This window comes from Equus quagga, chromosome 22 (genome assembly GCF_021613505.1).
Source record: "Equus quagga isolate Etosha38 chromosome 22, UCLA_HA_Equagga_1.0, whole genome shotgun sequence".
NCBI lineage: Eukaryota > Metazoa > Chordata > Mammalia > Perissodactyla > Equidae > Equus > Equus quagga.
The window spans coordinates 10,145,147-10,160,551 of NC_060288.1; the positions used below are offsets into that span (position 1 = coordinate 10,145,147).

General features: G+C 39.5%; 1 protein-coding gene across 1 annotated transcript in view; it reads left to right on the top strand.

The window, feature by feature from the left end:
- The window catches only part of FUT10 (fucosyltransferase 10), a 164,206-nt gene extending 149,102 nt beyond the window's left edge, over positions 1-15,104 (top strand). The window contains exon 7 of the transcript XR_006886663.1: positions 14,754-15,104. The gene's annotated coding sequence lies outside the window, so the exon portion shown is untranslated. The remainder of the gene's footprint in view (positions 1-14,753) is intronic.
- The last annotated feature ends 301 nt before the right edge of the window (positions 15,105-15,405 follow it).

The window sequence follows — 15,405 nt, forward strand, 5'->3', positions numbered from 1 at the left end:
TCAAGTGGTTGTAGAAAAAGCATACAGGGAAGTAAATCTGAAAAAAGTTCTAAATTCCTTTAAGAGAACTTGCAGACTATTTTCTTTATCTGGTTTTTAGGGCCTGCCTACATTAGTAATTGCTGATTATTTTAAGAGAAAGAAAACCAATTAAATAAACTAATCTAGGGTCTGTCACCTTTTTGCCTTGTTTCTTTTGTTGTTGTTGTTGGGGAAGATTTGCCCTGAGCTGATATCTGCTGCCAGTCTTCCTCTTTTTGTATGTGAGCCACCACCACAGCATGGCCACTGACAGATGAGTGGTGTAGGTCTGTGCCTGGGAGCCAGAACTGGGCCACTGAAGTGGAGTGCTGAAAAATTAACCACTAGGCCACTGGGGCTGGCCCTAGGATCTGCCACCTTTTACAATTGACCTTGGACCCACTTGGCCCTGTCCTAGGTCATAGTGCAGTAATAATAATAGCTTTATTCCTGGCTTCGCATAACACCTGTCCTTGTTTTCTTTCTGCTTTTGTCTCATTTTTGTTCTTATTAACCTTGTCATTCTTCACATACCATGCAAGCTTCTGGAATCCATTCTTTAACAAAGGGAGTGAATAAATAAACTTTCTGTTGCATAGCTCTTTTGGAGAATAGATGAGATAATAAGAAAGTGGTTTTGAAACAGTAAAAAGCTATAGAAATGTGGTTTCTTGTTATTCCTTCCTTCTCGAATCTCTTTTCCTCCATTTGTGACTAACAAGTTTTCTCTCTTTTTGCTATACATTCTGTGATATTTGTTTAGGTTCTGGTTACTACTAATCTTCGGGGCATAAAGGTTGCTGTTCTACTATATAAACAAATTATTTTGTTTTTGTTTGTGTGTATGTGCATATTTTCTTGACGTCCTCCATTACTACAATAATTTTTTCTGGGGGTGCTTTATCTTTTAATCCCTCATCCTATCTCACTTTCTCGCATAATCTGTTACCCTTTGATCTTTCTCATTTTGCTTTCATAAAAGAAGAAAGATCAGAGCTGTTTGATGACATTTTAACCATTTTATCTTCATTCACCTACAGGAAAGGAACCATTACTTATTTTCGGTGATCAGAATATAATCAGGTTTTTACCCTTTGGCGATTCAATATTGTCAGGAAATTGTTCTGTTTATGGATCCTTCACAGGAGAATGCATCTCAGTCAGAGCAATTTTTTGAGAAAAGAACCTCACGGGACACTATAGGTTGAGAAAGTGCATCATCGGCACACTTTGCTCTTTGTCATTCATGATTTTCCAGGGTGAAGTAACATATTGTGTCATTTAAGTCTGAAAAGAAAGGAAAAGAAGGACCATTCCTCATCTAAACTTGGAAATTGAGATTACTCTATTATACCCTTTGTGTAAAATGTTTAAAAATCACGACAATTTTTATAACTTTATTTTTTATATTAATAAATATGAGGCTATTTCTTAAACAGTATTCTAAGAGCTTGAATGTGGATAACTAGAGATACCATTAAACAATAATAAAACATAGTGTTAATGAAATTAAATATGCTTGAATTTAGTGAGAAAGCCAAACTGAGGGGTTTCTAAATGAAATTTTAAAAGATCTATTAAATCATGAATTTATTCCCCTGCAATGACTCAAAACATCAGAAGATAGGCAAGCAGAAAGGAAAAATTTTTGTTGTTAGTGCCATTGAGTTGATAGTGATAGCAGAGCTGAACCCAGGCCCTTCTTCCTAGTCTGTCTTAGTCTGGAAACTCTGCTGAAACCTGTCCCCCACGGCCCTGCTGGCATTTGAAATCCCGATGGCAAAGATTTCAGCATCACAGCAACACACAGCTGCCACAGTATGACAACCAATAGCTGGCGGTGTGCTTCCCTGACCAGGAAACAAACCTGGGTTGCAGGGATGGCAGCACCAATCTTAACCACTAGACCACCAGGGCTGGCTGGAAAGAACAAAGCAGGGCAAATATTCAAAATTGTAACTGCGGATGTTCCCCAATGGTAACTGAACTGCCCTATTACTTGACAATTTTGAGACCATGTCTGTGTCTTTCTCACAAGGTCACAGTCAATGTTGGTATAAATCTCTTTTTAATGGAGTGATAGAAATCTGGTTCTCAAGGGTTTAAGAGGATTCACTTTTATCACGTGTTCATATTCACCTAGGTTAATTAGTGTTTAGACAAAGCTAATCTTGTTAATAGAATTGTTCAATCCTTTGTAAAATGAGGACACTGAAGACATGTAACATAGAGCCCTTTGGAGTTTGAAACAGCCACTGGTCTCACTAGAATGCCTCAGTTTGGGGAGGTGTCCATTACAGAGAGGCATTCTTACTCTATCTTACCCTCTTGCTCATGTCCTTCTCTCTCCCTTAACATGGTCTATGTGGATGGTGAGAGTCACATACAGGGAGTGAGGACACATCTGTCACCAGTGGATAAATGCACAGTGGGAGGCCTGCCACATCTGCCACCCTTTCAGGATGTCAGAGAGAAGACATCCACAAAGGAGATGCAGGGCATTGGGCTGGTTTCATGCTGCCCCTAATTTGGTGGGTCAGACCTGGTACAAACTGAGGAGGAAGAAAGGCATTGTTCCTGAGAACATAGAGTGAAGTTGGAAGCCCTCCTCTTACTACCTCTGTGATCCTGCCAGTAATTTGATCTTTAAGCTTTCGTTTCCTCTTTGATAAAACTCAGATTCTAGTAGAACTAACTCCTAGGGCTGTAGTGAGGAGTAAATGAAAGAATTCAGTAAGACCCTTAGCAGAGTGCCAGGTGTTCAGTAAAAATTCACAAATGGAAGTTATCATTATTGTATATAATTTGACCATTCTGTCTTTTTGGCTTCTTTTGGTGTGAGGCCCTGGGCCTTCACTAATATAGTCCTGTGCTATTGACTTAAAAATGGAAAGGGATGGCTCTTCCTTTGGAGATAACATAGTTCATAACATCAGAATTTTACAGACCTCTTAAAAAAGTACACACACCCACACATATATGTACATATATGTGTGTGTGCGCATGTATATATGCACATTTATATCATATATATTTAATATTCTCTCTGTGTATCTATTGATGGGTCTGTTGATCTATTGCTTTCCTACTAGTAACATGTCTAGGCCTGATATCTTTAACATAAACTTGGAGAGATGCTGATTCAAAACAAAAATGAACCCCTGGGCTAGGACTCAGGTTTAGGCACCTAAGGGGCCCCCCAGTCTAATTTGTCTCAATATCATGCCTCCTGACAGCTTTTGCCTCTCACTGCCTCTGAAGTGAGGAAGCCTACAGGAAGCGAGCCAGTTCAGGTGTTCATCCAGGGTGAAACAAGCGAGTCAGGAGACAAAACTGAGTTAGGACCTGACAGGATGCTGCTAGAACAATAGCTGGGGCAAATGGCTCCAAACTGTGCCTGTGGACCCAGAAAGGCACTGCCAGATTTCTTGGCTGAGCTGGGCTTGGTATGTGGTAAGGAGGACAGATTCCCCTGAGCAGATCCAGTTCCACTCAATGATGAAACAGTGCCTCAAAGAGACTGACTATGCCCGCTCGGGTACGTAAGTCTAAGAGGAAGAAATGGCAGGCTGGGGAGTCATAGGTTGGAAATGAATGAAGTTGGCATGAAGAACACACTCTTAGGAGTGGGGGCTAAAGCAGCTCCCTGTCCTCGAAGGCCTCTATGGCTGGGAGAAGGAGCCACTCATGCAAGTGCTCTGTGTCCTTGGTTGGTCCTTGGGAACAACTCACAGGGGTTGGGTCTCTTCTTGCTCAGTGATGTGATCCTCTCGGCTCTTTCCTATCAAGGACATGATCACCCCCCCCCCCTTTACCCAAAGCTCTTTACCTATTATAGGCTATAAACATTATAATCATATTAAGTATTTTACTTATGAGACCATGCTATTGTACACAGTATAATAATAATAAATCTGGCTTAAGGTTTATTATGCCCACAGGGTACCTAATGCCTTGGTAAACCTTTCCTTTTCTATTTTGCTTTCTTTTTTGTCCTTCCCTAATTTTTGAAGCAAGGTGGCTGTATCTAGGACTCCAGTATTAGTTAGAAATTTAATTTTCTTTAAGCATTTGGATGATTACAGCTGACGGCATTTAGTGAATAATTTTTTTCTGAAAATTAATATCTGCCATGGCATTGAGTAATAGATGACCGCTGAGATGTTCGTGATAAGCGCGGTAGAAATCTCATGCGGGACGGAGGAGGAAGAGTCTAAGTGAATTAATGAGTGCCCCTTCTCTGCTCACGGCCTCCCCAAATGAAGAACCTGGTTCTCTATTTTGTAAAACACAAACCCAACCCCTAAGCAATTGACTGGAACAGAGGTGGGCCCCTGAGCTGGGACTCAGAGAGAGACTGAGTCTCTCCAGAGACTCACTCAAGAGCAGGCTTACTCATGTTAATTCAGCAGCAGAGGTGTGCTGGAAAAGCAAACAAAGCTGGTGAGGAGAAAGAGAATGACATAAACATAAAAATCAGAGCAGAGATGAAAGGAAAAAGAGTCAAGACACCTTCCTATTTCCTGGTTCTCATCCCTAAGTCCGGCAGCATTCATTCAAATCTGCCCTGGGGTTTTGTGATACACCGCTGAAGTCAAATAACCAATTCCATGTCTTTCCTTAAGATAGCTTGAATTATTAATCTCATTTCTGTTATTTGCTGCCGAGGCAGCATTCGTGAATTGAGTAAATATTCCAGGTAAGACTGCCGTGACCGCTGGTGTTTTCTTTGGTGGGAGCGAGTGTGGGGTGGGGCAGGGAATAGGTCTCTGCTGCCCCATTTCAGACTGTCCCACTTATCTTACACCTTGTGCTTCAAAGTGTGTTTTCCCTTGAAGAGGTTCTTGAGAAGAAAATACTTTGACCTTGAGTTCCCCTCAGGAATTGACCCTGAGATATGTGAAACCTAGGGAAAACAACAGCTTTCTTCTCAAAATGTCAAAGATTTCTTCTGTTGTTAGAGCTGGAAGTTGATTGCACCTTTGGGGGCTAACAGTTCTTTTGTTTTGGAAAAACACCCTATAGGTTTTGCAAAGTTAAAGCCCAGATCCTATGTTGGAAAGGAGACAAGAAGAAGCTGAATTGTTCTACATAGTTATGTCAAGGGTTGTTTCCCTCCTGGGTAAAATAGCATCTCTAAGATTATGTGTGAGGAGAGGCTGACCTGTGATGACAGGGGAAGGGAAAAACTCTAATTTTTGTTTGTGTTTTTCCTACTCTGGGAGGTGGTTAAGGCCAGAGCCTCTGAAGCCAATCTCCTGGGTTTGAATCTTGGTTCTGCCATTGTATCAGTCAGGACCCAGTCAGGAGGCAGAACCACAACAGTTGCTTGAACAAGACAATTTGATAGAAAGAATTATTGATTAGGAAAAAAGTTGTTAATGAGGTGACTAAAAGGATTTCACTGAGCTAGCAACCTAAAGAAGCAGCTATCACCTCTAGGGCTGAAGGAACAAAGAGGAAAAGTTGAAATAGATAAAATTTAAATTATTGAAGAAGGAGCCCTGTGGAGATGAGACTCAGACCTCTGAGGAGGGGCCACTGCTTGGCTGAGACTGGAGTCCCTGAGTTACCAGGAGGTGCTGGTTGCCTAGTGCTGGCCTTTTGGAAGATGGGGACAAAAGAGGAAGGTGGTTCTGAAAGCAGTATGTATGCATGTGTGTGTGTGCGTTGGTGTGTGCATCCACACATGAGCAGATTATAACTCCCTTATGCCTTCTCCCAGCTTTCAGCCAAAGCTTATTGTATAGTATGTGACAACCTGGTCTCAGTTCTGTTTTGGGAATTAATGGTTTAACCTATGCCCATGCTCGGGGCAACACATAATGGAGATCAAAAGGCACTGAGAGGCTGGCACAGTGGCGTAGTGGTTAAGTTCGTGTGCTCCACTTCCGTGGCCAGGGGTTTGTGGGTTCAGATCCTGGATGCAGACCTACCCATCACTCATCAAGGCATGCTGTGGTAGCGTCCCACATACAAAATAGAGGAAGACTAGCACAGATGTTAGCTCAGCGACAATCTTCCTCAAGTGAAAAGAGGAAGATTGGCAATAGATGTTAGCCCAAGTCTAATCTTCCTCACCAAAATAAAAGTCACCTGAGAAGACTGGTTCTGAGATGGCCAGAGGTGAAATGTGGAAGAGTGCAGCTGAGAAACAGGTCCACCGGCAGACCATGCAGATGGGGGACAAATGGGATTCATTAATGAAAATAAAAGCATGCCATAGGGACTCCCAGAAATATGTTGGTGAGAAGAACTGGGTCAAATGGAATTGGGTGGGTAAGATTTAGACTTCTGTTTTTATTACATAACTCATTAGTTAATGGAAGAGTCAGTAAGATATTATGACAACTTTGAAAAGCATTTAAGAAACTAGAAACAAGAAAGTATTAGGATAAGATTGCAGAGTTAAATACAAATCTATTTGATGTCCAACAAGCCATAAATCTTGGGGATTATCTCTTCCACCAGACAGAAATTATTTGCATTTCTAAACCACAAAAATCAAACGTTAACAAGTAACTTTACTAAGTCCAAAAATTTCAATCTTTAGTAAAAAATGAGATAAAGTAAATATATTGCCCTAGGCAATCCTTGGGTGACCTTTGCTCTCATATGATATTGAAAGGATATGCCACCCACCTTTTGGTGTATATTGTATATGTGTGTATATATGTGTCTGTATGTTCAGATTAAAAATTCATGAGGGTGAAAGTTGAACCTGGACATAAAAATTCAAGTTTCTAGTCACTGAAATAAGATCTGTAATAGTAAAGCAGAAAATGTCATTAGATAACCTAACGGCCATCCCAGCCCCATTTTCCTAGCTTTGCGTATCATTGTTCACTGCTTGGTTCCTAAGCCCTTTTTTTCTAGCCCCTATGCAGATTCTAAAAACTCCTTTTAATAAATTCAGCTAGTAAATACCCTTTAATAAATTTTCTGCTAAGTGACTAGAATGAGTTTTGTTTTTTAATCAAGAATGCTAATTGCTATAAAAGATGATGAAAGGACCTGATTTTGTGACTATACAAGCACGTTAGTGATCTTTAAGGAAATTAAAAAAGGAGGAGATGTGCCAGAAGAGTAAAGATAAAACCAAAGAAAGAAAAAGAAAGATTTCAGAAGTCATACACAATAGAAAAAATTTTTACAACAGGATATTGAATAAATGATTTATAACACTTGGGAAAGACAGTGGTCATCCTGAGGAACCCCTAGAGGTTCATTAAGAAGACAAGTCAGTTGAATCTTCATACCTTTATTTATGTGTTTTTAACTGGTCACGTTGTTTCTTTATTATTACTTACATAAAAAACTATGTATGAGGGGCTGGCCAGGTGGCTCAGTGGTTAAGTTCGCACATTCTGCTTCTCGGTGGCCTGGGGTTAACGGGTTCGGATCCCGGGTGCACACATGACACTGCTTGGCAAAAGCCGTGCTGTGGTAGGCATCCCACGTAAAAGTAGAGGAAGATGGGCATGGATGTTAGCTTAGGGCCGGTCTTCCTCAGCAGAAAGAGGAAGATTGGCAGTCGTTAGCTCAGGGCTAATCTTCCTCAAAAAAAAAAAAAACCCAAAAAAACAAAAAAACACTATGTATGAGGACTTAATAAGTGGATCATAACAGAAATAAAACACATTTTATATTTTATGTCAAGATACCTTTGTGTATATGGTAGAAGAAGCTAGAAAAGGGTAATATTGTAATTAGGAGATTTCAAAGGCTGTTTTATTGAAGTCACAGCAAGAGATGTCTACAGCAGCAATAGGACTGGAGAAAGTGAAAAAAAGCATAGTGCCCACTGTCCAAGCTAATATTACTGTTTTCACTGCAAATTAATTTGGGATCTCTATTAATCATGACAAATTTAAAGCAATTTTGCTAATGACATGGGAAAATCTTAATATAATGTTATGTGAAAAAAGGGGGAGGTACACAGATTGCACGTATAATATGATCTCAACTGGGTAGAAAATTACCTTGAAGAAAACGTGAGGGGCATATATTAAAATGTTAAAATGATGAACTTTGAGTTGCAGAATTATATATAGAATAAGCCTATGTTATTTTTGTAATTAGAATTAAAGTCAAAAAAAGAAAGAAAAGAGAGGCTTCGGGGTTTCTGGTAGCAGAGAAAATATGAAACATTAACACACAGTTGGTCTGATAAGCTTGAGGAAGAGGAGGTAGTTTTCCTGCAATTAAATTCTTAGAGAATTTTTTCATGTGAAATTTCATAACAAGAAAATAAATATCTCCAGTGCCTCCTCATGTACAGATTCATACTTATATTAGAAGTAGAATAATTTCTATTTTGGAGTAATTAGAATTATAATAATTTGTTATTGTTTCTTGTAAGGGCCTTTCGTAAAAACCAAGGGCATAACATGAAAAACGAGGTCAGTGAAGGTTAATTCTGGGAGGAACCACAGTACAATAAGGAGGTAGATTTTGAGTGGCTAATCTGGTCCAAGAATAGATCTGAGAGAATAATTGACTAAACCAAGGTCACAGAATATGTTAATGGAAGAGCCAGAATTAGACCTTATGACTTGATTTTTCAGGCGGACAATGCTACCCATCACCCTACCTGGCCCAAAAGAAGAAATGCGGAGCCCACTTCAGTTCCAGTGATCGCTATCTATCACTGACTTGAATTCCTTACCCCAAAATGTCCTGTGAAAGCATACGTACCCACATTTTTTCCCTTACGTTAAACTACTTTTGTATTCCAGACTCTATCTTTCTTTGGATGAGTGTGTGCTTGTGTGTGTATGTGTGTGTGTGTACTTGCATGTTTGTGGATGTGAGTGTCTTAGATTGACAAGGCTTGGAGAGATTAGGACATATTCCATATCCAGATTTTGGCCACAATAGACCAAACTGAAAACACTTGTCCTTCAATGATTAATGGGAGAGAAATTTAGGCATAACGGATGAGAAATTTACAAGATGCTTTTAATATAATTAAAAATAATGTCTCCATTGGCTCTGAACTCTTTTCCAAGCCTAGTATTGGCTTCTTTCCAGAACTAACACATTTCATCCAGCAACTGGAGAACACACTTTTAAGAAAAAGAAAAAATCTTTCTGTCTTTGGATTTATATTTGATTGACCATAGTGTAGTTCGTGAAATTTAATATTAGGTTACCATATTATGAAGGAATCACTGGGTTGCTCTTATTAATATTTTCATAAAATCATGGGATGTTTTAAAGCAGGAAGAAACACACTAGTTCATCTAAATCTGTCTCATTTTACAGATGAGGAAACTGAATCCAGGGAAGTTACACCATAGCTAACCATTAATCTTATGATTTTCCTTTTTTTCTTCATTCTTTCATTTGAAAAATAATTTTTGAGCATCTCTTATATGTTGGATGATGCAGTACCTCCTAAAGAGTTAAAAACCAAAAACCATGGTTCACAGCCTCAGAAATAACAAAGCAGGGGAGGCACAGCATGCAATAATAAGCATTAATCTATCATAGCGTACGTTGCATTGAATTGTAGTCATGTTCCTAGAGTTACAAAAGATGAGGGAATAGTGAGATTTGCTTAGGCAGTCAGGAAAGCATTTCTAGAATGGATGACATTTTATGTGGACCTTGAAAGCTGAACAGAAATACACCAGCTTCAGAAACAGGGAAGAGTCTTCAAGGCAGAGGGAAATGAGAGATACAGGATGGAAGCATTCAAGTTTGTGTCTATTTGGGGAATGCCAAGGCCTGGCTTAATCTCTAGGGAGTGACTGAAGGTAAGATTGAGTAGATGAACTCTGATATAGTTGGAGATGGCTTTATAGGGCCAGCTTGTTTCTATAAACTTTATTCTACAGGTAATGGAAAGCTATCGAACAATGTTAAGCAAGGAAGTGACAATTTACTTATTTTTTACATGAGTCGCTATTTGAGAGGAATAGCTGGTGGTACTTTAGAGGATGGACTGGAGGGTGGACTGGAGGGAGGCAACTTCAGATGAAGATGATGAGGTAATAAACTAGGCCAGTGAGGGTGTGCCTTACAAAGAAGAAGGAGGTATTTATGAACTTAGAATTGGCAGGACCTTACGATGATTGTGAGGGATAAGAGACAGGGAGCAGCCAAGCAGGAAAATGAGGTTTCTGGTTTTGAAGATTCAAGTCATGGTGATGCCATATAACTAGGCTATGAACTATATCAAAAGAGCGGTAGGGACAAAGTTTGCATGTAGTGTCAGAGATATTCAGCTTACCGGTGATGGGACATTTAAAGGGAAGGTACACAGGAAATAAGTGAAAATCTGTGTCTTAAGTTCAGAAGAAAATTCTGTGCTGGTGTTAGTGATTTTGGAGTATTTAATGTAGATGAAAGATGAAGCTAAGGAAACTGAATAGAGAAAGAAGAGAAGTCTAAGAACAGAATTCTGGGACATACCATATTTAAGGGATGGATAGGAGGGAGGAACTATTATAAGACATGGTTAGAAAGAATTATTTGTGTGGTAGGAAGAGAATAAAGAGCACAGTGTTGTGGGAATCATGTAAGTTATGATGCTTTCAGCTCCAATTAACAGTCAAACAAACTCAAAATGACTTTAACGATAAAGTGGATTTATCTGTTCATGTAACAACAATAACAACTGAAAACTCCAGAAGTAAGTAGGGCAGAGACCAGGTGTTTTAGTCACAAACCCAGCTCCGTTTCTTTCTGATTATCTCAGAAATGCCCTCCTCTGGGTGCTGGGTTCACCTTTAGACTGCTGGGGAAATGGCTATAGCAGTTCCAGACTTTCCATGCACGTACAACCAAGTCCTTTCTTCCAGTGGTTCTATCTCAAAAGTGGGGAAACTTCTTCTCCCCAGTTTCTATCAGTCTTGCTCTTCCATTATATTGCCTTCACATACCTATTGTGGAACCAATCCCTCTGGCCAGTAGACTTCCATATGCTGGTTGCATCATACTTGGGTTTCTAAACTGATCATCAGCATGGAAAGTAGAGAGGGCTTACCTCTTCATATGGGGGGCTCAGTGATCCCTCTTTTGTCTCACAAAGTACAAGAGTGCTAACCAAAGAGGGTGAGGTGGAATGAGAGACAGGGGTATGTCTGTTATAAAAGCCAAAGGAGGAGAGAGTTTCAGAATGAAGGAGTAATTGTTCATACCAGAAATTTCAGATCAAGGAAGATAGGTATAATAATGAGATCATTACATCTGTCATTTATGTGGCCACTGGTGACCTTTGGGTAAGACCTTTCCCAGAAGTGCTGGATCCGCTCTTGCAAAATGCTCTCTGAAGGAGAGTGGCAGCAGAGAGAAGGAGAGAGAGAGGGAGTGTTAACTCAATCACAAGTCAATGAAGCATATAAATTAGTTTAAAACTATTCCTTTATTTTATTGTTTGCATCATCCCACTCTTTCGTAGGTTGAAAAAAGGAGGAAAAATTAATCCTACAATGTGAAAAGAGTGTGACAAGTTTGTGAACAAATGGAAGAGGATATAAACAAAGAGAGAATGATAAATGTATTTGGTGTGGCGAAAGGTGATCACTAAAAATGTGAGAGATGGGATTTCCATCAACATTTCATTGGGATCAACATTATGATCAGAACCATGCCATGTTTTTGGTGTGTTCTGTATAGTTAATTTCTTTGCTGCGATGAAAAATGGATAGGTTTAATTTACAAGGTCAGCCTTAGCAAAATTATATGCACTTTGTAATTGTACCGTAATTACATTAAAAGGCGGAGGCAATTTTCTTCAAGTGGGGCCAACCACTCAGAAGATTGGTATAGAAAAGCAATAGGGCAAATTTAGTCAACGACAGGCCGTAGAGTTTCCACATTTCCAATGATCAGTTAAAGCATAAAATAAGTTTTCAAGTTCTAAGATCAGTAAGAATTTAATGTTATTAATTCTGTGATAATAATAATAATATTAAAAGTATCCTCATGTGGCAGATAGGCGTATTTCAGCTTTCAGGGAAAATCATTCTAGCAATGGTCCCCATTTCATTTTCATTTGTATTGCACTTTTCACGATTCATTCAATTTTCTCCCCAAGTAATACTCCTGTGAATTAAGAAAAGGTGACATTATCTTTATTTCTAAATGAGAAAACAGAGTCCTAGAAGAGTTGCTAACTGATTAGTTGGAAGTTACCAGTTATCTTGACTGCTCACAATGTTTGGGTTGCAGCTGTTCTTTAGTGAATGGAGAGTTATCAAGATATGCAAAGCGAGACTCAAGGGCATATCCTGTTAGGACCATACTGAAGCTGGGAGAGGTGAATTCTTGGGTAGTTTTTTACTCAGAGCAGACCAAATAGACTGGGGTGAGGGTAAGGCTTCTAAAGCAAAGAACTGGACTAATGATTGACCCAGGCTCAGGCTAAGGACAAAAATGTGCAAAAAGCTTGTTTCATAGAACATCAAATTTGGAAATGACTAAAAAAGCATTCTAATATACTCTCTCCTTATACCATGAGGATGCAAAGACCCAGAGCATTGTGAGCTGGGTAAGAAGCAAATCTTCCTCACTAGCCCAGTGACTCCTAGCTCACTGCTCTTTCCACTGCCGCACATCACAATGTGGAGTTCTCAAGACAAGGAGCATAAACCTGATGGAGAAGCAAGTACGGATAGACAAGTCATGTGGTTCAGAGGCTCCTCTCCCATCAGAATTCAGAGGGCAGGGAAAGAGTTATTTCCCTAATGCCAAGGGAACAATTGGTCTGGTCAAGTAACTGTGTGAAGGGCACTACAGGAGGATGAAAGAAATTCAAAGCCGGAAGAAGGACTTCTCAAAGTCTTGCTTGCTACAAACATGTCTGATGAATTACAAAGCTGGGCGTTGGGACATATCCTACATTCTCTGCAAAGATATTGAAACATTTGGAAATTTTCTGCAGTGCTGATGTAATTTGTCTTGATTTTGGGAGACGCAGTCAAATTTTTAAAATTGCGGACACTGTCCAATAATAGATACCTCTCTTTTGGGGGTTAGGGATGGAGAAGGGAATGCAACTTCTGGCTGATTTATCTCTCTCAGAGCAAGAAGCAAATAGCCTTGTTTATTATTAGCCATAGTTATTACACTATTTATAATCTGTTTTCCCATAAGAATAGTATCGCAATGATGAATGACAACATATATATAGAACAAAATGAATTTATGGCAGGATGCATTTCCAGGGACACGAACAAGAAATTAGGTCGGCAATATCTTCAAGCTGTGCTGGCAACTCCAATTCTGCCGAAGAACTCACCTTTGAAGGATAAGAATGAGCAGACACATTTCTAACATGTATTAGATTGCAAACTCCCCTCCCCGAAGAGAGGGCCATCTCTTATTCATTTTTTTAATTGCTCAGCACCTTATTCATAGTGCACAATCAAATAAACGTACATAATAATAAATAAATAATAATAAATAATGTTGAAGTGCAACTGACTTTTTTATTATGACTTTCACTCATCACAATGACTAACATATATAGGGTGCTTACTGTGTGTTAGAAACTGCTCAAGTGCTTTACATGTTTTAACTTTCTATCCTCATGACAACCCTGTAAGGTAAATATTATCCTCTCTCCTCTTATATATTCAAAGGAAACAAGGCACAAAGAGATTGAGTAATTTGAAAGATTAAATAACACAGTCAAATAAACGGTAGATCTTGGATCTAATCCTGGGCACACTGGCTATGGCCACCGCTATACTACACTTCTTCTTGTGTGTGTGTAGGTGTGTGTGTGTGTGTGGTGTGGTGTGAGTGAGGGTATGTATATTTTGCTATTAATGTATATCACTATAATTTAATTTATTTTCCCTTTCCTTATTGAATTATGTTGCAAATAGTAAATTTTTACTTTTATATTCTATTCCACTGAAGTCTATGTATTCTTGTGTCAGAACCGTGCCATAACTCTATAACATCTTTTGTTATCTGCTTGTCCCATCCCTTCTCATTTCCCTTATTTTTCAAAATTTTGGCTATTTTTCCACATTATTTTATCTTTCCTTTTTTGTTTTCGATGTCTTTTCCTGACTTAGGAAAAACTCTTCTTTCTCCAGAGACCTCAGGCCAGGAGCATTCTGTTAGAATGATGCAGGAAATACAGAGGTCAAGACGGACTCTGAGAGATAAAAAATAGCCTTAGGATGGGGATAGAAGTGTAAGGTATCAGGCACATGTGATGAGCTGGGGTTTTATCACTCCAGCCTTGCCATATTCAGCTGTGTGTGTGTGTATATGTATACACACATATACATACATAGTATATGTATATGTATACACACATATGTTTTTTTCTGGGGTTCAACTGACATCTTCTCTGGATGTAGGAAGGGTGAAGGATTTGGGAAAGCAATTATTTTAGTTCACAAAATAGTCACTCTGGGTAGAGGGGACCTGATTGTTCTCTAGCCCAATGTGTCCTTGAAAAGATGGTAGCAAATATGAAGAGGCCAATGGAATGGTAGAAAAATGATTCAGAATATTTCAAAGATCTTTCTTATTGGATAAGGCTTGGTGATAGCCACCAAAGAATCTTCCACAGTTTGGGGGCTGGGGGTGGGAAAGGTTGATTTGGGGGAAAGGAAGTGGAAGTTCCTTCTGTTTTGATGATAATAATTACTATTCATTGCATGCTTACTATGGGCCAGGTGATATTCTAAGAGCTTTACATACCTTATCTCTTTGTGCCCACCCAATTCTATAAAGTAGGTAATGCCATCCTCTTTTCACAGATGAAGAAGCAGAGGATTGGATCAGCTGGGTGCCATAACTCATCAGACAAATACAACTGGCAATTCAGACCTGTTAAAGTCTAAATTCTTCGGCATGGTTTACAAAGCCTTCCACAATCTGCCCTTTGCCTTCCTATCAGCCTCATCTCATACCACCTCAATGCAACCCCACAGGATGTTTTTCCAGTTCTTTAAATATGTCTTGTTTGCTATGGCAGAGGCACTACTATGCACTCCCCAAGGCATTTCCTTTTCTTCCCAAGAACACAGGAAACTTCCTTTCCCAGCCTCCCCTTTCATTTTGGTGGAACCATATGACTAATGGGATGGGGGTGAAAGTGATGTACAACATTCCCAGACCTGGCCCCTGAAGCATTTTACATCCTCGACTATGTTTTCTTTCTTTTTCTTTTTTTTTGTGAGGGAGATTGGCCCTGAGCTAAAATCTGCTGCCAATCTTCCACTTTTTGTTTGAGGAAGATTGTCACTGAGCTAACATCTGTGCTAATCTTCCTCTATTTTATGTGGGATGCCACCACAGCATGGCTTGATGAGCAGAGCTAGGTCCATACCTGGGATCTGGGCCTGCAAACCCCGAGCTGCAGAAGCGGAGTGTGTGAACTTAACCACTACACCACTGGGTTAGCTCCCT